General features: G+C 48.2%; 1 protein-coding gene across 2 annotated transcripts in view; it reads left to right on the top strand.

Annotated features, from left to right (window-relative positions):
* CLDN14 (claudin 14) overlaps positions 1-25,366 on the top strand; it is a 90,566-nt gene that overhangs the window by 27,952 nt on the left and 37,248 nt on the right. Inside the window, exon 1 of one of the 2 annotated variants that reach the window (XM_019420304.2) lies at positions 3,529-3,617. The exons of the other annotated variant lie outside the window; for it this stretch is intronic. The gene's annotated coding sequence lies outside the window, so the exon portion shown is untranslated. Of the gene's footprint in view, positions 1-3,528; positions 3,618-25,366 lie in introns of those variants that run through there. 2 annotated transcript variants of the gene reach the window in all.

Here is a 25,366-nt window from a genome sequence, read left to right on the forward strand (position 1 = left end):
ATTTCAAAGTTTCAGGCCAGGATCATTGTAACCGGGAAGGAAATCGTTCAGCTGTTCACTGAAAGGATAAAAACATCACAATAAAGTACCAACGGAACCCTCAGCTTCTGAAATATACCTTCCCATTGATATCTAGTCAAACACATAGTAGAGGCAGATAGGAATGTAGTTTTAAATACTTTGGCCTATTTTTTCTGAATATTTCAGAGATGAAAAAAAAAAAAAGGAGACTGAATGATCCAAATCCTTGAAGACTTGGGCAACTTTAAGAGAAACGTGGACACAAGATGCCCATCTACTTAGCAGACCTGCAGTGCTGTGCCCACCTGTGAGCTCTTGAAGGTGGTACATTTGATGGTTGTCTCTGATCTTCTGGAAGGATAAGGATTCTTCTGGGCTCCAAACATACTGCATTTATACCTGATACTGGGGTGCAATACCTAATTTCTGATGAAGAATCATGTGTGACAAGCAGCCCCAAAGACTTGGGGACCTAAAGATTGAAGGCTCTTGGGGTGCCTGGATGGTTCAGTCAGTTAAGCATCAGACTTCAGCTCATGATCTCACGGTTCATGGGTTTGAGCCCCAAGTCGGGCTCTGTGCTGACAGCACAGAGCCTGGAGCCTGCTTCGGGTTCTGTGTCTCCCTCTCTTTCTGCCCCTCCCCAGCTTGTACTCTGTCTCTCTCTCTCTCTTTCAAAAATAAATAAATATTAAAAAAATAAAGATTGAAGGCTCTTTACCCAACGTAAGAATGACTCCCTGCATGTACTTATTACCTCATTTCTACCCATTCAGCCTTAAAACTCCAACGCTCTTTAAAATACTGCATTTGAGGGGTGCCTGGGTGGCTCAGTCAGTTGAGCGTCCAACTCTCAGGTCATGGCTCAGGTCATGGGATTGAGCCCCACATCGAATTGTGGGATCGAGCCATACTGAGCACAGAACCCACTTAAGATTCTCTCTCTCTCTCTCTCTCTCTCTCTCTCCCTCCCTCTTCCCTTCATCCCTGCTCAAATGCTCTCTCTCTCTCTCTCAAAAGTCAATTACTTAATTTAAAAAGAAAATAAAATACTGCATTTGAATCTCTACTTGTTAAAAATCAATTCTTAAGCCTCCGAAACCTGAGTAACCCCAATCACGGACGAAGTACAGAAGGTGATGGAGAGTAAAGAGAGACATAGCAGGAGAGAGGGACCCTGACTCCTGCCTCGCTCTCCAAGGTTTAAGAAATGCCTCAAACCCCTGGGCCCCTTGAATGGGTTTGAGGCTAGAGAGTCATTTACTTTTCAATTACCAGAGGTCATGCAAATTTTTCTGCTGGCTATCCCCAACCCTACAGGCTGGCCTGATATTTGCAATGCCTCCAGCAAGCAAAATGGGACCCGTTGCAGTAGCTGGGACTAATAGCAGAGAGCATTGTGGTTTTGCTATTAAGTTACTCTCAGCAATTAGTAAATTTATTGTCCTAATTGTTTCCACATGGCTGCTCTGTGCACATGTCTTGCCTCGAAGATGCCCTTACAGTCTTGCCCCTGTCATCATATTTCAGCATGATCGCTGCCCATCTCTCCAAACTGTCCAACCCCATCAAAAGCTGATTTGCAGTCAGGTCAGCAGGAAGGAGGAGTAAGAGTTCATTCCAAAGTCCACGGCATATTTGGATAAAACGCAGAGAAACTATTTCATTGTGGCTCTTTGGGGGTCTGAGAATGTACTTCAGAGGGAGACGATCGCTAGCTGCCTGTGGCTAATGCACAGCAAAGTCCAAATTCTCCCCAGCCTCGAATCTGCTGCCCTTTCAAATCCCAACTCCAATCCTCCACGGAAACTGTCAGGTGGTGGGGGTGGGAATGGCTTTCTGGGGCCTGGGAGAACTTTGTTCTAGGCTCAGTGGCTGAGTGAGATTTTGAGGGTGCACAGACTCCAGCCAGACCTGCCTACGGATGGGGTCAGGATGCCCCTGGTTCTACATTCAGGGCCTTGATTCCCTGGCACCCTCTGCCAGAGAAAGGTCACTGTCCTTGGCATTGCCATCCTCAAAAATTGAGGTGGATGGCCGCAGAGTGGGGTGTTGGGTGGGGACTGTCCGGGACATGATGTGTGTAACAGTGGCTCCTGGAGGGAACCCATCACCCTCCGGGCTGGCAGGCAGCACCCTTGTAATGGAAACCTGGTTGGCAGGAGCCGGGAGCTGGTGTCACTCCTGTGTTCTCGAGTGTCACCCGCTCGGGCCCCAAACTGAAACCCAGCCAGAGCAGGTACAGCCTAGCATCACAGGTGGAATCAGTGACACAGGACCCCAGCTCCAGGCAGCTGGCGGATATTTGTGTGACTCACCTAGCAAATGGCCCCTATAATCACGCATTCTTTTGCCGCTTTAGGAATCAACTAGAAATCTAGGCAAGAAAGCAGGAGATGTAATGAGGTGGCCCTTTCCTTTTCAGAGCTTTAATGCATATTAGGTTATCTCGGCCTCACCTCACATTTGGGAAGGAGAGAGAAACCATACATAGATAATTTATAAAGTCTATATAATATATGAAACTATGTATGTGTATAAATCATAGCTTAGCATTTCAGAATGGGGGTTCAAGTCCCGGCTGGATGATTCACTAGCTCCGGGGCCTTGGGATCCACTCAGTTTCCTTAGATCATCGTCATAATTGCATAAAGCGAAAGTGTTAAAGCACTTACTCTGGTACCAAATGCAAGCTAAGTGCCTAGTACATACCGTCATCAAATAACACTAAATTACAGTAAGGATCTAAGAATTGCTAGGACAGGGCTGCATCTCCTGAGCATCTAGAAAACTCCAATATTCTTTTATGGGCAATTGCTCTTATCATCCCCCCCCCCCCAACTATGTTATTTCTGTGTTGTCTGCTCCCCACCCACCCAAATGGAGGCTCCATGAAAGCAGGGACTCGTTCATAGCGCTGCCGTGGCCTCCCGCCTCCCCTCTTACACAGAGCTGGCACATAATAAATGCTCAATAAATGTCTGTTGGAAAAAAATGAACGGCAAAGGGCAGAGATATGCGGGAGCAGCTGGTTGCTCTCCTGGCTCCTTCGTGGAAGTTGGGGTTCCTTCCACCCCAGATGGCACCCCCCCCCAGCCCCAGCAGATGGGTCCCTCCGCCCTCCCCGGGGGATCTGGGGTGTGTTGCAGCCTGCCGGGGTTTTCACATTTCTCCTGCCGGGCGGGAGAGGAACCTCGCCAGGCTGTGCTAATTAATCGTGTTTTATGCACACACATTTGAACCTGAAATGGAGAATGCAAATGTATTCCCAGCCAGAAGGCCATGCATTTCGCGCGTGCCGGCACAGAGGTCGGCTCCCAGGAGGGGAGGACTCCCCAGGGTAGCGGCAGGGGCAGCCGCGGGGCGGCGTGGGCTGCGCGAGGGCGGGCACCTGCCGCGGTAATTCCACCCAGCTGCGGCGTCAATTATTCATCCCGCGCCGCGCGCACGGCCACCGGCCACCTGCGGGCCGCTGTGCTCCCAGCGCCGGGGGGCCCCCCACGGCTACCCGCCCCCCAGGACGGAAAGGGGCGCCGCGGTGCTCCAGCCACAGACCCATGAGCGGCCATGAGCCGCTGTGAAGACGCCCGGGAAGGGTGAGTTCGGGGGTGCCCCTGGGCGTGGCCATCCGGGCACTTCCCGGGTGCCTCCACTTCAGCCCGCGGGGCGTTCTTCTTAGCGACACTTGGAGTGGAATCCGGTTCAGGCCCACCCTGAGGGGCTTCCAGCGCCCGGGGTCCCCGGTAGGCGGGTTGTGATGTAAGAGGGCTCTGCCTGGCGGTCTGTCACAGGAGGGTCCGCTGATCAGAGGACAGACACAAAGGAGCTCGTGGGTCTTTATTGTCATTGTGACATCAGAGAGGTCTGGAAACTGTTGTGCGAGGTTTGTTTTTCCGGAGGCAGGTGAAGTCCGAATTTTCCAGGCAGGGCCAGGGAGGGTGGGCATGCGTGAAGTTTATGAAAATGTGTTAGAATGCCTGCAACTCACTCTCAAATGGTACACACACACACACACACACACACACACACGGAAAGAATCACAAAAGAGATGTACATAAGACAAAACGTGGAAGTCAGTGGATACCAAGAGAGCCAGCACAATGGCACTATTAAAAATAAAACCAGGGGCACCTGGGTGGCTGGGTCCGTTAAGCATCGGACTTCGGCTCAGGCCATGATCTCATGGTTCCTGAGTTCGAGCCCCGCATCAGGCTCTGTGCTGACAGCTCAGAGCTTGGAGCCTCTTCAGATTCTGTGTCTTTCTCTCTCTCTCTATGTGTGTGTTTATACATATACATGTAAATATACCTAATTACAAATTGATTTGCTCTTGAAAGGAAACAAACAGGGTATGGTTGATTGGTGGCAGACACCGGGCAGCGGGACCCTCCGAAATCCTGTCCCTTTTGCATCACGTACAGGTGGGAGGGGGCAGTGGTTGAGGTAGAGAGTCTCTGAGGAAGCACTGGGGATCAAGTGCCAGAGGAGGGAAGAAGGGAGGCAGCTCCGGGAGAGGCGGGGGAGGAGAGCACAGGTGCAGAGGCCGCAGGAGGTGGGCCAGGGTGGGTAGGAGGAGAACGACTCAAGATGTGTCTGTGATGACGTGTCTGCCCCTCCCTCGCTCACACTCTGTCTCTCAAAAATAAATAAAGATTAAAAAAATGTTTTTTAAATAAAACCAAAGAGGGGCACCTAGGTGGCTCGGTAGGTTAAACAACTGAGCTGACAGCTCAGAGCATAGAGCCTGCTTCAAATTCTGTGTCTCCCTCTGTCTCTGTGCCCTTCCCTCGCTTGTGCTCTCTCTCTCATTAAAAAAAATTTTTTTTAATAAAAAAATTAAAAAAAAATTAAAACAAACAAAACCAAAGAAAGAAAAAGACCTGTGACCTTGACCAATGTCCCTGATGGCCCATTCTCCTGGGCATTTGGGCTTTTTTCAGGTTTTATATAGAAGGCCTTTCTTTGTACTTTATATTACATTATCATTGACAAAACTTTTTGTCATATTGATCACTGGCCCTTAGAGAAGCTATGTAGCAATAAAAATTCTTTTAAAGTACAGAATGAGGATAGTTTTGTTTCTCCACATAAGCCAGCATGCTTCCTGTTATTAGACAATGAACTCTATAAAACTCATCTTCCCCTTTTTGCTTTGGCTGCTGGGAAGCTCAGAGTCAAGTTTGTTGTTGTTGTTTGCTTGCAATTGTAATAAGTTCTTGCAGAATGAGGACTAGGATATGATTATTTCCATCCTTCTGTTACTTGGCTCTTGTGCTCTCTCTCTCACACACACACACACATGCACGCACACCTTTTCAATAGTTTTCTTGTATCTGTGACTTCTATTGCAAGATCTTTCAAATCATCTTTGAAAAAAATGTGGCCAAGCTAACTGTGCAGAATTTGATACATGGCGAACCCTCAACAAGTAAGGGAGGAGGCACGGCCATTTGCTTACACCAGAAATCTAGAAGTCACCCTTCTCAACCCTCACATGCAACCCATTAGCAAAGCCTGCCTGCCAATTCTATCCACTTCCCCCTTACTCCCCAATCACTGCCCTAGTTAAGGAATGTAGGAGTCACTCAAACTACAGCAGTAGCTTCTGCTCTTGCCCACGTGCAGTCTACTTGCTGCAGGGCGGGGTTTTAAAACCTACGGCACGCCTATGTCTATGCACTGCTTAACATTATTCAGTGGCCTCCTACCCACTTAGAATAACCCAGATCTGCTGATTGCCACCCACAGGGTCTGGCCCCGGGTCATCACAGACACCGTCTTGAGTCCTTCTCCTCCTACCCACCCTGGCCCACCTCCTGCGGCCTCTGCACCTGTGCTCTCCTCCCCCGCCTCTCCCGGAGCTGCCTCCCTTCTTCCCTCCTCTGGCACTTGATCCCCAGTGCTTCCTCAGAGACTCTCTACCTCAACCACTGCCCCCTCCCACCTGTACGTGATGCAAAAGGGACAGGATTTCGGAGGGTCCCGCTGCCCGGTGTCTGCCACCAATCAACCATACCCCGTTTGTTTCCTTTCAAGAGCAAATCAATTTGTAATTAGGTATATTTACATGTATACACACACATATATTTGTTTGCTTGCTTGTTTCGTTGTTTGTGTCTCCCAGTAGACCTTAGACATCATGAATGCGAGACCCTTGTCTGATTTATTCACAAATGTGAGTTCTCATCTGGCACAGTGCCTGGAACGTAACAGGTGCTCATTAACTGTTCTCGAATGAGGGAAGAAATGATTCGAAGCTCGTTCTCGGCATCCCTTAAATTGATGTGAGCAGCCACAGAGCCTCTCTAGCCAACAGTTTGGAGGGGGACAGTGTAGGATGCGTGGCTCCGAATTCACGGCTAGAAGCGTGGGTCACAGCGTCACTGGTCAGGCACAGGTGAGGAGCATGCGCCGTGTGGTGGGTGGAGCCAGGGGGGAGGAGCCTGGGACTTCGGCAGCCTTCGAGGTGGTGCTGGTGGTCAGTGATAAGGGCTTGCGGCTGCTTTCATTTGTGTCTATATTCGGGTGTGGGTGATCTGCATAGTCAGGGGGGGCGGTCCATGAACGTCTTGGCGGTGGCTACGTGGCGTATATACATTGAACGTGCCCTTGAAAACTATGGAAATAAGCAGGTGTTGATAGTGGTGGCGTCATTTGGAGCTACAGCACCCTGATTCCGGTGCACGCGTCTTGTGGGACCATTTAGAGGCAGCTAAATTTAGGTGCTCCATGTGAGTTGGCGCGCAAAGCATGGAGGGAATGTGGTCTCTTTCCTAACTATGGTGGCCATTGGGCACCACCACCCTCCGAAATCCTATCCCTTCCTGCCATGCTGCTCCAAACACATCCTTCACACGTGACAGTAAATTTGTAGCACTTTCCCTTTCTTGCCAAGTTTTTCTGTTTCTTGAACCCCTAACGTTTATCCCAACCGTTTAAGCTTGGGGTACCCCTTGGCGGGGGGGGGGGGTTCCAAAAATGATTTGCCATCAGGTCTAATATATCTTTGGATCTATGCTGTAAGTGTTGGGATTTTGTATAACTCTGCCCAACCTACTGTGAAGATTTTCAAACACACAGCCAATAGCAAAGAATGCTACGATGAACAAGTGGAGACTAGCCCCGTGATCTAGCAATTACGCATGTTGCCATATTGGCTCTCTCTTTGCATGTATGTATTATATATGTGTATATGCACACATTTGTTTTGCGTATCCATTTAAAAGTAAACTGTAGGGGGTGCCTGGGTGGTTCATTTGGTTAGGCGTCCAACTTCGACTTCCGCTCAGGTCATGATCTCACCGTTTGTGGGGTGGAGTCCTGCTTCGGGCTCTCTGCTGTCAGCACAGAGCTCGATTCAGATTCTGTTGTCCCCCTCTCTGTCTGTCCCTCCCCTGCTCGAATGCTCTCTCTCTCAAAAATAGATAAACATTTAAAAAATAAAATAAAAGTAAATTGAAAACAATCATGACACTTCACAGGAAATATTTCATCATCCCAAGGACGTTCTCCTGTATATCCACAATACCCTTATTGTATCTATTAACATTAACTTTACTTTAACATCATCTTACCATCCAACTGATGTTCAAATTATCCCAATTGCTTCAAAGTCTCTTCTATAGCTGGAGGGTTTTTGTTTGTTTGTTTGTTTGTTTTTCCCCTTGAACCAAGATCCAATTAAAGGTCACCGTGAAGGTTGTTGTGACTATTTATCTCCTTCAATCCAGAACAATCTCCAAGACTTTTCGTTACGGTTTTGACTTGGGAACTGTCCAACCCAGTTGTCTGATAGAAAGCCCCGTGTTCTGTATTTGTCCTGGCTGTGGATTTGTTTCTGGTTAAGCAGCATTAGCAACTTTGCTTAATGTACAAACCCGTGCCTCTGCCAATGATCAATTTCCTCAAGATATGGTACTGTGTGGGTTTATTTACAAAGTGTCTATGCTTAAAAAGTATTTAAGGTAGTTTACAATAGAATAGAAAGTCTGTTGAATAAAAGAGAAAATGTTTTTTTTACCATGCAGGAAGATGGCAGATGGGTTGGAAGAGGCAAACATACCGTAAACACACATTAGGGGCGCCTGGGTAGCTCAGTAGGTTGAGCATCCAGGACTCTTGATTTTGGCTCAGGTCATGATCTCACAGTTCATGGGATTGAGCCCCATGTCCAGCTCTGTGCTGATAGCACAGAGCCTGCTTGGGATTCTCTCTCCCTCTCTCTCTGCCCCTCCCCTGCTCGCACATGCACGTGCTCTCTCTCTCTCTCTCTTAAATAAATAAACTTAAAAACACCACATTAATGTGGTTAGTGTAACCTAACCATGAGATTTGATGTTGAGTTTTCTGGCTCCCAAAGCAAAAATGAAAAAGAAAAAAAAAAAAAAAGCCAAAAAGTCATCTTCAGGAAATATGAGCTTTACCCATAGTAGATTATAAACAATAATTCGTCCAGGGGATCCTTAGACAAATGATATCAAAGAAAATAATGAGTAGCATCTTTAACAGCTTCATCAGTGATTCAGGAACCTTCTTCCTTGAGCTGCTTCTGTAATACACAAGGTCAATGCCAAGGACACAACATTAAAATGTAATGCAGTGAAGTTGTTTTTTTTTTTTAATGAGTCCAGTCTAGGTAAGTTGATTTCTTGATACAAGGAGAGAACTGGCGTGCCCTGAGGACGGATAGACAATAGACCACCTGGCCTTGGCTCTTGTCCTCAATCCCCCCCTGTGGACACCAACTCCCCTGGCCAGGTCCCCAGGAGCGGGCAAGTCCCCACTGGACCCTGGGGATAGAGACAGAACGAGTGCAAGCCTGGCCCCAGAGATGAAGCTGAGAGAACCTGAGCCCTGGACTCCCAGCACAGACAGCCCCCCACCCCTGCTCCTGTCCCACTACCTCTGTGCAAAGGTAGCCGCACCTGAACTTGCAAGCCCTACCAAGATTTTCTGATGATTTTTTTTTTTGTCTGTACAAGTGCCGAACCCAGGCTCAGAACAGCACAGCCATGCTGCTTTCCCCCTCCCCTGGAAAACACTGAGAGAAGATTCTTGAATCTTGAACGGACTCCTGTTCTCCATGAGGAGGGAGGACCTGTCTGGCTCTCTCAGTGCCATCCTGCCTCCACCTCCAGGCAGGTTACCAGGGTGACTTAGCTGTAAAGTGTACTCCTTGCAATCACACAGTTCAGTATGTCCATTCAAACTTTGGAAAGAGTCTGCCAAAAAACTCCCCCAGAATACGTGTTCTTTCAGATAATAACTTTCAATTACATGTTATGTAAGATGTCATGGAAATTTGGGGCAATAAAGAAAAGAATCCCCCATGATCCCACCACTCCTGAAAATCAACTAAGTCACTTGCACATCGACCCTCCTGTTCTGTCAGTGGACCTGTTTATTCCCTTCTGCACTAGAACTTGGGATTATGTAGGTATCTATGTTCAGACGCATACTATATGCACCTGTCCACATTTGTATTCTTTTCCAGTCTCTAAAATATTTTTTCCATATTTATAATCGTAGTTTGTATACGTCTTGTACGGTACCTTTTCTCACTTAATTTTGTGTCATGTGCTTTTTTCCGTTACTGCAGAGTCTTGAGGAAACCACTTTTTTAAAAGAGGTAAGTGATTTTCCATTGGAGGGATGTGCTGCGATTTAATGAACCGCTGCCCTGTTTGTGGACAAAGCCTATTATTTCACTGCTCCTTTTCATCCTACATAAATCACACTCCTGTGGCTGTAATTCTACAGTAAGTTCAGGGCTTGCCGCGACGCTTCCTGGCTCGCAAGGGTTCGATTCTGCCGTCATCAGGGGGAAGGCGACTGCGTTTCCTCTTGCTGTGGCTGGGAAAGAGGCCGCCAGCTCATCTAAGGTTGGGTGACGGTATTAAAATGCCAAGTGTTGGGAGAGGGGTGAAGACACGGGCTGTAGCATGAATGAACCCAGAGCTGGATGCCGTTGTGACAATGGAACACCCGGGCCGGGGCAGACACGTTAGGGGCTGCTTCCGGCCTAGGGTGTCGGGCGGACGTGGCCGGGACCGCGCGGGGCTGCGAAGGAGCCTGTGTGGCATCTTGGTGGGACGGTGCTATGGTGTTTCAGCCGCCCCGGCCTCTCTGCAATGCATTTGCACCCAAAGCACGCGGTGTATTCCTAAGAAAGAGTGAGCTGAAGGACCCGTGGGTATCAGCCACGCTGGAGGATGTGGCACTATAATAAGCTGCCCGCCAGCCATATGTTTTTATCATCCTGTACTTGCCAAAGAGCTTTGAAGTTTGTGATCTTGCCCCGGGTCCCGCGGGACTTCTCTCATAACTCTTCAAGGTTGACCTTGTGTTTTTTCACACCGAGCCCCCACACCTCCCCCGGGACTCTAGTATTCCTAAAAAGTAGGGATTATGTCTTTAAAAGGATTAATTTCCATTAGTGTAACTTCCATTAATATAATACAATTTTTTTTCATTTCCACTAATAGACTTTTTTTCTCTAAAAGCATCCCTTCACCCCAGTAAACTGAACTGTCGTTATTTTTCTGCGTTCGGCTCTAGCCCTGGGCTGCAGGTGTAAGTCAGGTCTTGCCAGTTTGTTACCATGGCGTTATTTTGCTGCCCAGGATCCTGTCTATTCTCTGTCTCTGGCTTTGTCTGCCCATCAGTATTTTCCCACACTGGTACAACATACAGCTAGCCATCACTTTTAAAGGTTCTGCGATAGCCAGGAGACGGGGGGCTGGGGGGGGGGGGGGCTCAGGTTGCTTCACTCTCTCCTATGCGGAGCACAAAGCTGAATCCACGATTATAAACCATGAGCATCTTGAAACACGGGGTTAAGCGGGTAGTGCACTATCTCAAGAGGTGAACTGCACAGAAACTCCCTCTCAACAGCGTGGCAGCAGGAGAGGCCCTTCCCCAGGCTGACTGTCCCCAACCCTCTCTGTCCAGCTGGACTCTGGCACCCCCAGTTCCTCCTTCCCACATTTGCTAAGGGAAGGTGCGGCCAGATGTGCGGTCCCGCCTGAGCTAAGCCCTGCTCGATTACCGACCAGCCCCCCCGCACCCGAATGTGTTTTCTGTAGAGTTGTTTGCTATGTTCTGGAATTTCAGACCATGCTGAATTTCCTTGTTTTATGGCTCGGAATTTCAGGAGCAGCACCACAGATGTTAAACGTGTGAGTCTCTTGGCACTAATAAAATAAACCCTAATCAAACAGGGGTGTCGTGACTCCAAGAGTTAGATAGCCCTTAATACATTGTGTCAATCACCATTACAGATGTTGCAAGTTGAGTCATTTGGTAGCATAGTAACTTTATACGGTCCCCGAGAGCCAGCTGTGAATATTTAAGGGGGAAAAAGTCCTTTTTTGTTTCTCTGCAAATATATTTCCAATCATAACTTAAATATTTTCTTTAGTCAAAATACTGATTTCTCTTTCTCACCATATTCTCCAGAGAAGCCCTTACTTTCCTTTTTTCACCTCCACCAAACTAGCTTATGTATTAGAGATCTTGCAAGACTTCGGTTAGAGCCTGGCTTTAGGAATGCTGGAAGCACCTATTTTAAGGCTAGTGTTCTATCCTCACAGGTTTAAGTACCCTCCCCCCCCACCTTTGTTGTGAAGTAATAGTATTTCCTGGGGGCTCAGAAAATCCCCAGTGTTAGGATGGGGACACTGAGGTTATGTCAAGGTCACATGGTGGCACTTGGGCAGAACTTGACTCCTGACCCAGTTGCTAGTATGTTACGTTCGAGCATGTACCAGAGCTCCCCTGTGCAGTGAAAATGGCTTTTGCGGTTGGACAAATGAATTTTTTTGAAAACAAATATTTTAATGTAGTTTTCATAGCTGCCTGGAAAGCCTAAAGGCAACAATGACTTCTCCATGAATTATTTTACGTACTTCCTCCTATACCTATAAACGAAAAGACCATGAGAAACCCACATTTCCTCATTTGTAAAATAAGGGAGTTGGACCCGGTGAACCTTGCTTTTTATGGACCAGGAATTCCGTTTCTCCAGAATCCATTTGACTTTGAAATACCAAACCTAGTCAGACATAATGTAATATTCTCAAGTGCCATGTGTTCTAATGAAAAGTAAATAGATTATCGGTTACATTTAAATATATATATATATATATATATATATATATATATATATATATATATATTCTAATTACATAGGTAATACAGAATATATTCTCCTTAATTAAAAAAAGTCAAGATTACAGAAAAAAAAATTGAAGGGCACCCTGCCCCTCACCCCCATTTAATGCCCTCCTGCCCCTCCTAGAGACTATTATTGGTTTGGGGTATATGTTTAATAGAGACCTTTAAAAATGCATTTACTGGGGCACCTGGGTGGCTCAGTCGGTTAAGCGTCTGACTTTGGCTCAGGTCATGACCTCACGGCTCGTGGGTTCGAGCCCCATGTCCAGCTCTGTGCTGGCAGCTCAGAGCCTGGAGCCTGCTTCGGATTCTGTCTCCCTTTCTCTCTGCCCCTCCCCTGTTGGTGCTCTCTCTCCCTGTCTCTCAAAAATCAATAAATCTTAAAACATTTAAGAGCAAAAAAAAAATGCATTTATAGACACACACATACATATATTGTTTTTAGTGTTTTTTTTTTTTTTTTAATGTAATTTGTTTCACATCTTGTTTTCTCGGTCACCAGTCTGTCTCGGAGCTCTTTCTGTTTGTTTCTAGGGATGTAGCTCTTATTTCTTTATCGGGGCTGTTGGAAGATTTGCTTCTGGCCTCCCTGCTCCGGGCCTCCTCCTTGCCTCCACCAGGTGCATCGGTAACACAGCCTCCTCCCACTGTTCGAAATATTGCCCCTTTCCTAGCCGCCCCTTCCTAGCCCCGGTGGCCATCCTCCCTGCCGGAGGGCTCTCTGCCCCTCTGCCTCTGTCGGAATCCGGCCTTGTCGGCACCGTCCCTGTGATCTGCACGCGTTTCCTGTTGTTACTTGTGTCTCTATTATCGCATGCGCTTCCCTAAATTGTAGGTATCGTTAACCCAACGCTAACCTAATACATATTTTTCTACCAGACTATCTCTGTGAAGATGGGGATAGTGTTTATGTTATCGATCCGCCCAGCAACTCTGCTCAGTGTCTGGCACATAATAGGTGCTCAGTAAAAGGGTGGTTGGCCTGCTTGAGGTGGGGCAAGTGAGCTTGTCAGAAGACAGTTGCACAAAGTTGAGGGCAAGCAGAAGGCAGCAGTTCTGCAGAGCAGCCTAAACAGCAGGGGCCACCGCGCAGGGCGGGAGGGGGGCAGGATTGCTTCAGAGCTCCCCCAGCTCGCTTTTTCATTAGGGAGACTCAAGGCTGCTTTTTTCTTTGCAGAGCACAGTCTGTGAATGCAACGGAACCTGCAAACCAGCTTCCCACAGTGCTTCTGTTGCTGTTAAAAATCAACTAACTCTGTCTATGAGGGTTTTTCTCTTCTTTTTTTTTTTTTTTTTTTAATTAAGAAAGTATTCCACATCCCTCCCAAACCTGCCTTGGAGCTACAGCCTGCTGCAAAGACTTAATCTTTAACCGAAATGGAGGGGGAAGCATAAACCAATCACGGAAATGCTAACCTTTTTAATAGTCCTATTAAAGCCCACCTCTCTGGGAGTCGGCCGGCCGCTCACGTATCTATAGGGCTGGATCCTTGGGAGACAGATTTAGCAGGCGTGCAACTTCACGTTAGCAGAGTGAGTAACTATGCATTAGGAGTTTGCTCTGCATACAGCCTTTCCCTCACTACATTTATTTCCTGTATCAGGCAATGCTATGACTTTAGACTAACAAATATAAACGAGGGATAAAGGAAAATAGGGAAAGATTTCCACCGTGGTTCATTCCTCTGAACCCCACACAAGTGACCAAGGATGATGTAAACGGGATATGAATCTGATGCCTCACCTGCAGGGGAGGAGGTGGCGATGAGATAAAGACACAAAGCGAGCCGTGCCTTCTCTCTGTGTTGGAAACCGCCATTAAATATAAGTACAGCTCGGGGAAAGTGGGTTTTTTATTTTTTGGTTGAAGCAAACCCCTTGTATGAAAAGATACATCCTTTCAAACATGATTAATATGTCTTGCCTGTAGCTTTCTGCTCAAATTATTGGTAATTCTAGTGAGGAGAAAGCATTTCTTTCTAGCCAAAACAGCCGTCTGGATGAATACAAATGAGTTTATAAAAGGCTTGAGTTACTAACGGGGTAAACTCCCGGGCAGGTGACCTTCTTTGTTTAAGTTCTGTGGCCGAATGCTGTCAGCCGCAGCCTGGCTTACGTTCTCCTTGGACTTGGTGGAGGAAGGCCACGGCAAGGTTGTAGCTCCCTCTGTAACAGGCTCTGCCTGTGCTGGAGAGGGGGGAGAGGAGGAAGGAGGAAGCCATTTCCAGAACATCTGCAGTCTCCCACACCTTCTGCTGCCTCTAACATGCAGATTATTTCATTGAGGAAAGTTGATTTGCCATCAGTCGACCTGGGGCCCCGGGTGAATCACCCATCTTCAGGGCAGGGAGCGATGCCCCCTGCAAGGATGGGACGGCTCGAGGGTCCCACGAGGGCCCCCACCCAGCTCCTTAGCTCTGCCCTCCTGTGAGAATCAGACAGGAAGAGACCTGTAGCCCAGCAGGAAGAGCAGAAGCTGGGAAGTAGCTGAGTCACCTTCTTTCTGAGAAGGGAAAACTCGGAATGTTCCAGAAAGAAGCGTTCCCTAGCACTTGGCGTCGCCAGTGTGCAGGGGTTAAAAGCTGGAAATCCGATATGTGGGTTCAAGTCTCGCTCAGACTGTAGGACTTGGGCAGATTAGTCTTCCTCTCTTGTATCACTTGTCTTTACTGGAAAAGTATGGTGGTAACGGCACTTGCCCCAAAGGACAACAGAGGCAATCGAATGACTTACGCGAGGATACTCTTACCACACTGCCTGGCCCACGCTAAGGATTGAAGACGTGTTTGTTCTCACTCTGCATACTCTATTAATAATGTTATCATTCCTACTTACTCGTCTTTAACAATAATTACAGGGAGTGTTAGCCAAAAATATTTACCTCTAAAGGTGACATCAAACAGGGAAGTTGAAAACCAAGGGTGAGCTTGGTACAGTATTGACTGTATTGGGTCAAACACTGAGGGATGATAACTAATATTTCAAGAAGTAAAAATTCGAAAACAACTTTGAACAAGAATTCAGTGCGTTTGAGTAAGTCTGCACGATCCGGCTGGACTTTTTGCCAGCAATTTTGGTCACCTCAGCTCTGTATCACACCGGTGTTGGGAAAAAGGACGTCCTGGTGACAGACCAACATCGGGGTGTCTGAGAACCCCTTCTCAAACCTGACCTTAAATATCTTAAGCAGCAAAAACAAACTTTTCTTTCCCTCTAAGCAACAGAAAACAAGCAATAGAAGAAAACAATCGGAAATTAAATTTAGCTGTCCCCGTGAATGCCGTAACAGTGACGCTTCCTCTTCCTGCCAAACACCGTGTTGTTTCTCCTGTTTTTTCCCCAGAGAGTTCAGAAATGATTGCATGATAAGTCATTTATCTTCAGTGCAGGTACAACAAGGCTGTAACCACATATTACCCCAAATGGGGAATTCACATCCCATTATTTTCCATTGGTGAGTAATGGACGGGAAATGGGAAATGTCACTACAAGGCTGGCTGGCCATCTGGCCAAAGCCGCTCTATGAATACAGCAGCTGATCTACGTGGAAATATTAAGGCAACAAAGTCTGAATCTGTTCTGCTTCTCCAGGGAACCTCGGTTCATGCATGGAAGGAAGGCAATAAAGTCCAATTATTCTAGACGGGGCTACACGAGGCGTATGAAAATTATCTCATGTAGGGTAACTCTAAAGCTAAGTATTTTTTAAAGCAGCCATCAGTCACTCTGAGTAACAAAATCAAACAAACTGATCAATCTCTGAGGAACTACCCATTAATCAAGAGACGGTGCTGAGATGTTGGCAATTTTTCATCATTCCACGTGTAATATTTTAAACCTGACATGCTGACAGGGTGGTCCAAGAATATGAACTTACCACGTCCAAAAGGAAGGACAGTGAGGCTTCGTGGTGTTGGCCCAGTTGTGCCCTGCACCCTCCCGTTTTCCCCTTTAAAGCGTTGCTTTCGTCTCATTTGGGACGCACAGTTCCTCTGGTTGACAATGACACTGTTTTTTGTTTTCTCTTCCTCAGTGAAAACACAAACATCCCAACAGGCCCGATCGGATTTTCAGTTCTCTGAGTCTTTGGTGGAGTCAGTTCATTTCTCGGGGTTCAGCTTTACCATCTATAAAATAAGAATCTCAAACACTAGGTTGGGGGCGGTGACAAACTGTGATCCGTGGGCCGGGTCTGGCCCTCTGCCTGTTTTTATAAATAAAGTTTTATTGGAACACAGCCACGCCATTTGCTTCCTTTTTGTCATGGCTGCTTTCACACCACGACAGCAGAGCTGAGCAGTGGTGACAGAGACTGTATGGTCAGCAAAGCCTAACATGTCCACTGTCTGGCCCATTACACTAAAAGTTTGCTGACCCCTGGACTCGGTGATCCTCCTATAAGTTCCTTCCAACTCTGAAATCTATGATTCTGGGAGGAAAGAAAGAATACGAGGCTTTTGGGTGCCTGGGTGGAAGGGACGGCCCTGAGATGGAGACGAGGTCAGAGAGGGGAGACTAGATGGGCCGAAATTCCCCTCACGGTATGCTTCCCTCTGGCCCAGGGGCCATGCTTTGGGAGCCCACAGTGGAAGTGTAATGGGCCGGGCAAGGGGCCCCAGTGCACCATTCTGAAAGCCTGACCTTCCACAGGCAGGACAGCTGTAGCTCATGGGTCAGACGTGGTCGGTGGCGCTTCACCGGGCAGCACCTGATGCAGCCCCGAGGGCATCTTACTCCGGGCATGCCACGTGTGGCCGCCCTGCCCAGCCTTCGCTTCCCTGGTCAGGGAGTCCCCATTCGAAGTCTCTGCCCAGTTTCCAGAGCCCCCTCAGCCCAACCTCCCCGATCCCTCCATCCCCATGCTGGCTCCTCTGGTGCCACCTGCAGTCCCTGTCTTGCCCGTGAGCTTCTCACCCTCCTCTCACCCCACCTCCCCGAACACGGTGCTGCTCCCTAGCTCCAGAACCTTCTCTCTCTCCCTGCTGTTGGCTTTGCCGTCTTCGTCTCTCAAGACGCGGCGCCATGGCTCCCCTCCAGCGTATTCCAGCAGACCGACATCTCATTCTGTGCACTGCGGTTTTGGCTCCATGCATGACTATGTGTTCTTGAGGGTGGGATCTCTGTCTCCTATTTCTCGTGAGGTCACAGGATTGAGCCTTGACTAGGGAGTCAGTGTGTAATTGAGTTTTGAGTGGTCTGGCCAACCCTACCTTTCTTCTCCATGAGCATGTCCCACAGAGCACCTGCGTGTGACTAGAGGGTCTGCTCAGCTGTGTAAAGGTCCACGGAACAGCTGCGTGGGTGACAAGAGAGGAGAAGGCTCCCAAAGGGCCCGGGACTCCATGGGCGTGAGTCAAGAAGGCCCAGCAGTGGAGGGAGGGCCAAGTAGAAAGCACCTTGCACCTGTGCATCATGTCCCAGCATGCGCCCAGTATGACCTGAGGAGAGGGGTGCATCTCTGGACCCTCACCCTGGTGCAGGTACCACTGTATGTCATGACCTGGGGCAGAGGGCGTGGGGTGGGGCAGGACATCTCCACATGGGTTCTATTTCCCATCCTAAAAGGAACCTGCTGGTACACTGGACAGTGACCGGTGGCTATGTGTCTGCACGTAACGTTTGCACAACAAGTGGCTGATTGCATTTGCCCTAGTGGGCCCAGGTCCAGCAGGGTCTGGATATATAAGCCTGGCTATCGCATGGCACCCACACTGCCCATTTCCCTGGTTTCTGGGCCTCCGCCAGGGTCATGTGGTGTCTCGTTTGCAGGGAGGAGAGCCTAATTTCTCAGAGTACCTGACTCCCCATTTCCCTGTGCAGGTTGAAATTCGGGGCAGATGAACGTGGCCAGCAGCCTGCCCTGCTGCAGCAGACTCATCTAGAAGAGGGCTCCTTGTGCTCCTAGAGGGCAGTCGGCCCTGGTACCCAGGTCACGTGTCTCCCCATTCTGTCCTGTTACTGCTCTAGCGTCTGTCGTATAGGACGGTGCCTAATCCACTTTCCACCGAAAGTGGGATACTTCCTAAATCATCTTATGATGGGGTTTAAGTCCTAAGTGCAATTCGTTGTTTGCAAAAGTTTAGGTGAACACAGATCATCTAAACAATTTAGCTTAAGGATGTCCCAGTTTTCACACACACACACACACACACACACACACACACACACACACCATGTGTTCATATCCAAATGAAATCGCAAGAGGACGATCAGTGCTTTCTAAAACCTGGGACAGCCATGGCATGACGTACAGGCAGCCAAGCTATTATTTGAAGCTGTCTGTCTGCTCTGTACAGTCAGAAGGACCAACACATGCAAAGGGTGATGGAGCCTGTAGCTGTCTGTCCGTGGGATTCCTGGGTGCCCTCAGGATCATTCCCTGCTCCCTGTAGCTGGGAGGGTAGAGGCACAAGGTGAGGAAAGTGTCCATTCAGGACACCGGGTGATGCTGGGCAGACCGAGGTGGGGCGCGGAGGGGGACAGCCCATACCAAATGCCCCGGTCGGTCTCTGGCTTTGGATGTCTGCCTGCCTGTGTGCGCACCGTCCCAACTCCCCCTTCCCTTCCCGAATTCCTTCTGCTCCCAGGAAAGACCATGCATGAGCAGTACGGATCCGTGGCTGGCCAGTGTCCGAGCAGCAGAGGCAGGGTCCTCGCTGCTTGTGATCTGGTCACAGAGACAGACGTCCTTACTGTTTGTGGAGGACCCAGCAGATGACTGAAACAGGATGGGAAGAAGTCATCTTGGGCGAAAGCTACATTCCTCTCAAACTCAACCTGGAGCACAAAAGGCCAAAGTTCGGGAAAGAGAGGAATGTCAATACTTTCCTTCAAATTTGAAATCGTGGTTTGTAATTTATGTGTTGAACTCCGGGGACAGAAGCATCTTCTTGGACTGTGCTCGGGTTACCCTCCCCCACGCATCTGTATCCTGTTCTCTGGAAGGCACCATATATCACCGCGGCCTCCAGAGGCTGCTGCATGGCGTTTGTGAAAATGAGGGCAGCCGGAATGGGCAGGGCTACCCTTCTGTCTCCAAAGGGGCTGCGGTGGGGGCCGGAGGAAGTTCTGGTCTCTGTTCCTCAGGCCTTTGCGGGGCCTGGGGCAGGAATGTTTGCAAACCCCCCCGCCCATCCCGGGGAGCCCTCAGTGCCTCCCCAAGTTAACCAGAGCTGACAAGGAAGGACACGGGTGCCAAGTCAGGGTGCACGATTTGGGTTTGAGTCGGTCCCCTGGGGTTCTGACGCTTTATTTCAAGACAGGCTCCGAGTCCACCAGGGTAATTATATATATTCTCACATAAAGTGGGGTCTGGAATTGGGGAAAGGAAGGCCAGGCTGGCTGAGCGTGGGGTGTGGCTGCCTTGATTGTATTGGACATGAAAAGAAGACAGATTTTATAATAAACCTAGGTGCCAGAGAGCCTGCCATTTTCTCCATTTGGGATCAGTTTAATCCACACTGAGGAGCACAGAGATTCTGCTTGGCGGCCCAGGCCTTTATTTTTAAAGTTACGACATGAATAAACTCCCTATAATGATTTGATAGGGATATTTTTAGCTGACATTTTGCTGTCGATAGAAAATTCTGACGCCCGAGGGCATGATAATGGCCACGGGCCTTCATGCATAAAACACTAAACATTCTCCAGCGTGATTTTCAGTTGGGAAATCATGGCAATGCTTCCATTTCCATTGAGAAGTAGGGGGTGGGGATGGGGAAGAGAAATGCATTCCTGAGTCCTTACCCTGCTGCTCCCCCCCAGCAGTTTCTCTGCCACAGGGGACGCTTCGCCCTCCTGCCTGCATTCCGGCCCCCACCCCAGCAGTGACCACCAGCTTTGGGCCTCCCTCCCTCCGCTGATCCCAAGACATCTGCCCACACAGATGCACCTCTGATGCGTGGAATATTATTTCCTTGGCCCAAAAAATTCCAAGCCATCTACAGGACTCAATTTCAGGATTTTCTTGGAATGTTGTGAAAATTTGTGTCTTTGCCATGGGAACATTCAGAAGTAGAGGTCTGCGTGGCTCTAGTTACAAGATGCTATGTCTGAGGTTGTATTTCTGTGCTAAATAGATATTCGGCAAACCCCTTAACTCTCGCCTCCTGTGTATCGGGAAGCCGGGAGGGGAGGAAACCACCTTTAGAAAATGTTTCCACCCACCGCCTCCCTTTGTTCTCCTTTCTTCCCTCCATGTCCCTGCGAGCTGCAAACCAGCCGGGGCCATGTGATTCCAGGCTTCTCCCCAGCAAGCCCAAGGTAGCCCAGCTGACGCCAGGAGCCCGTTGGAGGTCATAGGCAAGTTTTTAAACTTTGGTACTCAGTGCCTATTAAAAAAAAAAGTGGATTTTCCCCTTCCTTTCTGAGATGACAGCTTTTCGAGCAAGTCTGGCTGTCCCCCAAGCCACTGCCACTCTGGCCGCCTGCTCCGTGGGACTCAGGAACTGGAGGGAGCAGCCGTTCCAGTGCCCAGCCTCTACCGCATCCCACAAGAGCCGCTCAGCAGAGCCGTGAGCCTGCTCCGTGGGGAGAGGTAAAAGGAGGGCAGCCTTTTGGTTTTTTTGTTTTGCTTTTTAACGTTTCTTTGTTTTTGAAGGCGAGAGAGACAGAGGTGAGCGGTGGGGAGGGACAGAGAGAGACACACGCTCCACCCACTGAGACACCCAGGCCCCCCAGGAGGGCAGCGTTTTAGGAGACATGTTGGGTCTTCTGCCAGACGTCTAATAAAAGTGGATGACTTCTTTTCTGCTCTCTGCCTTGGGCCTCTGGGGTGGCACCTGTGTGCACACGAATGGCTGGAGGGTGGGGCTGTGCCGGCCTCGGGAGGAGTTGTTCTAAGTGGCGTCTTTGTGGCTTCTGGCGGATTGTTTAGAGTCTGTATGGAGTCCGTGTCTGTGGCGGGTGGAATTGTGTCCCCCCAAAAGAGATGATCAGACCTTAACCCCTGATAGCTGGGAGTGTGGCTTCCTTTGGAAGTAGGGTCTTTGCAGACACGATCGAGTTGAGACCAAGTTATACTGAGGAGGGTGGGCCCTAATCCACTGGCTGGCATCCATATGAGGAGAGGGAAATTTGGACACACAGCACACAGAGGGAAGACGGCCACGCGAAGACCGGCGGGTGCGGAGACTGGAATGTCGTGTCTATAAGCCAGGGAGCACCGAGGATTATGGGTGAGCACCAGACGCCAAAGAGGCAAGGACAGGCCCTTCCCTAGAGCCTTTAGAGGGGGCGTGGCCCCACCAACACCTCGATTTCAGACTTCCAGCCTCCAGTACTGTGAAAGAATATACTTCTATTGGTTTTATTCTCAAAACAAAAATTTTTTTAAGTTTATTTATTTATTTGGAGAGAGAGAGAGAAAGAGAGAGAGAGCAAGCTGGGTATGGGCAGAGAGAGAGAGGGAGAGCGAGACTCCGAGGCAGGCCCTGCACTGTCAGCACAGACCCCGACGCGGGGTTCAACTCCCCCCAACCGTGACATCATGACCCGAGCCAAATGCTTAACCTAGTGAGCCACCCAAGCGCCCCTGCACTTCTATAGTTTTAAGCCACCTAGTTTGGGCTGAGTTGTGACAACAGCTCCAGGTCTCTGAGACATTGTCTCTGATGCCTGTGGCTCTCGCATTGATTCACACGTCCTCTCAGGACTCTGTACTCTGTGAACTCTCTCGTGGGGAAGCACGGAACTGAGCGGTTGGGAGCAGTGTAGAAGCCGCTCTGGCCAATGGCGTCAACATCAGCGGGTTTCCTTCCCCGGGAGCAGGAAAGGCTGACCAGAATGAGTTGAGGGGACGGATGGAACAGATTTCTACATCCCACTTTCTGAAGAGTTGCAGTTTGAGTCCAACGGCTATCATTGGGTAAAGAGCCTTCTTGCTCAGGGAGGCCAGTCCTTTTTTTGTTTTATTAAGGCCTTCAACTAATTGGGGGAGGCCCACCCACATTATGGAGGTAATCTCCTTTACTCAAGGTTAAAAGAATAACGTTTGACCAAATGTCCAATCACCGTGGTCCAGTCAAGTCAACACGTAAGATTAACCATCACAGTGGTTATCTGGATCGCTATTTATCAATGGATGTGCCTTTGATGTTTGGGGCAGGACAGCTTTGGGTAGGTCTGTCCCATGCACCGTTGGATGTTTCAGATCCCGAGTCCCTGTCCACGTAACACCCATGGTATTCCCATTATGGTAACAACAGAAATTATGCCCACCCGCTTCTGGATGTCCCACTGGGGACTGGTTCTGCCCAAGCTGGAGAGCCGCTGACCCAGATTGAGTGACTCTGCAGTAACATTCCCCAGTGCTGGGGACGTCAAGATTATTGGCGGGCTTCTCAGGTCTTGACATTCAGACTACACTTGGTATAGCCATTGTCTAATCCAGGGGCTGGCAAACTCCTTCTGTAAAGGATTAGATCGTAAACATTTTAGGCTTCGGGACTAGGTGGTCTCTATCAGAACTAGTCAACTCTGCAGTGTAGGACAAAACCAGTGACGAGAATACAAAAGTGAGTAAGTGTGACCATATTCCAGTAAAACTTTACTTCTGGACACTAAAGTTTGAGTTCCACATAAGTTTTCGTGTGTCATGAATTATTCTTCTTTTGATTTTCCCCCACCCATTTAAAATGTAAAGAGCATTTCTATCTTACAGGCAATGTGAATTTAACTCTCTTCCTTGGCTTCCCCCATGAACTTACTGTGAGTTCAGCTAATAATTGAACAGAGACTTCAATAAATGTTTACCAAATTGAACCAAGTGGGATTTGAGCAAACACAGTGCTTTTCAAACTTTCTCCCTCAGCAGAAACTTTTTGGAATTCAAATCTTATAGCAACCCCCATGTTTGAAACGAACATGGTATTTTATTTGCAAAATTTTATTTTATGAGTTCAAACGGATGACGTTTGTATGTTCTGATGAATACGAAAATCAAGAGCAAGTTCCAGATGGCTGTGTCCAGATGCTCTTTGATTAAACTGTTGGATGCTTGAAAGAGGAGAGAGAGGGAAGTTTCTGTTCCAAAGCAGAGCACTGACAGTATCTAATGGTAGTTTGTGTTCTTATTCAGAAACATCAAAGTGATGCGTGATGCATCGGAAACTTAAATAAGTAACAAATATAAAATGATTGGGCACATCAGACGTGTTTTTACACAACTGGGTCGGGGGCTGTGATGACAGCAGGTTACAGCTAGGCTCCCACAATTTTATCTGAGTGGATAAGAGCAGGTCTGAATTTTTAAAAGATTAGGGCGGGAGATACAAGCTTCTTAACCCCTGGCATATTTGTGATATATGCGAACTCCCTCAGAGAAATGCTGAAACTTGATTCCTGAGCGGCCACAAAGAGAAAGCAAGAAGGAAGCCCAATTTAACACACAGGTGGTCTCCAGTGTATAAACAGGGTATTTTTTGACTATCTGAATGCTTATGATGTTTTTATTACAGTTTTCCATTATTAATTTATTTCTTATTTAATTTTAATAATTCTAAGTATTATTTTAATTTTTAAAATTGTAAAATTGGGGCGTGTGGGTGGCTCAGTCGGTTAAGCGTCCGACTCTTGGTTTCAGCTCAGGACGTGATCTCACAGTTCGTGAGTTCAAGCCCCGCAGAGTTCAAGACTCTGACAGTGCAGAGCCTGCTTGGGATTCTGTCTCTCCCTCTCTCTCTGCCCCTCCCCTGCTCATGCTCGCTCGCTCTCTCTCTCTCTCCCTCCCTCCCTCCCTGAAAACTAAATAAATAAACACTTAAAAGATAAACAAACAAAGTGAAATTGTGGGAAGATTTATGTGAAATCAAATTTACCATTTTAACCAGTTTTGAAGGTACAATTCAGCAACGTTGAGTACATTCACAGTGTCGTACAACTGTCAGCACTATCCGTTTCTGGACTTTTTCATTATACCAAACACAAACTCTGTACCCATTAAACACTAACTCCCTGTCCCTCCCTCCCCAGCCCCTGGAAGCCACTAATCCACTTTCTGTCTCTATGAATTTGACTCCTCTAGGTACCTCCTAACCCTGGAATCACACGACTGGTCCTTTTGTGTCTGGCTTCGTTCACTCAAAATGTTTTTGAGTCGTAGCACATATCAGAACTTCAGTCCCTTCAAAGACTGAATAACACTCTGTTGTATGCATATCCACATTTTGTTTCTCCATTCAGCCATCGGTGGACATCCGAGTTGTTTCCACCGTTCGGCTATTGTGGCTAATGCTGCTGTGAACATGGGAATCCGAGTATCTGTTTTGAGTCCCTGCTTTCAATTTGGGGGATATATATCTAGGAGTGAAATTATAGGATCCTATGATAGTAATTCTATGTTTAATTTTTTGAGGAGTCTCCATACTGTTGTCCATAGTGGCTGCACCCATTTATGTCCCCCCCCCCCGCCCCCAGCAATGACCAAGGGTTCCACTTTCTTTACAACCTCACCAACACATTTTTTTTTATTTTCCTCTTATATATATTATATGTATAATTATATATATATAGTAGCCATCCTACTGGGTGTGAGGTGGGGAAATCTTTTTAATGAAGTCGGAGCTGAGCGTTTGGGGCCTCTGGAGCACAGTCACGTCACTTTAGAGTGCCACAGAGTAGTTTGAAAGCGGGGGCTGGGTTTTGTACCCCCTCTCAGAGTTTGTGATTTAACAGTAAGCCTTCCTTGACTTCGCTCCAAGAAGTGAGCAAGGTGATTGATTTCAAGCTGGAGGTGAGACCAGGAAAAGAAACAGATACCTCCATGCAGGGTTGAGTGTTCAGAGCCCAAGTAGAAACCAGTCACCCCCTCCTTAGGACCAGGTTTAGGACCAGAAATCAGCCCTCTCCTCCCTCTCTCCTTCTCTCCCCCTCAAGCAACCACAGTAAGTAAGACTTCATTTCCCTGCCCTCCCTTCAGGAGCCCCAACACACTAAAAGGAATTATCTCAGTGTAAAGCATTTTAAATCAATACCAGTTTAGGGGCTGCAGTTTAATTCAGGTAGACTCCTCTACAAACCAATCAAAACCATCATCACTTCTGGGGAAATTTGTGGGGGGTCCTGGGAACACCTGCAGGAGGCCGACTCCCAGCCTTTCTCGCCTCTTCCCCGGTGCGTGTGGCTGCGAGCCACCTCCAGCCTGCTCAAGTCCACTGCTGCCTGGCCCGGGCTC

The sequence above is a fragment of the Panthera pardus genome, unplaced genomic scaffold, assembly GCF_024362965.1.
Source record: "Panthera pardus isolate Hobbes unplaced genomic scaffold, ASM2436296v1 HiC_scaffold_16, whole genome shotgun sequence".
NCBI lineage: Eukaryota > Metazoa > Chordata > Mammalia > Carnivora > Felidae > Panthera > Panthera pardus.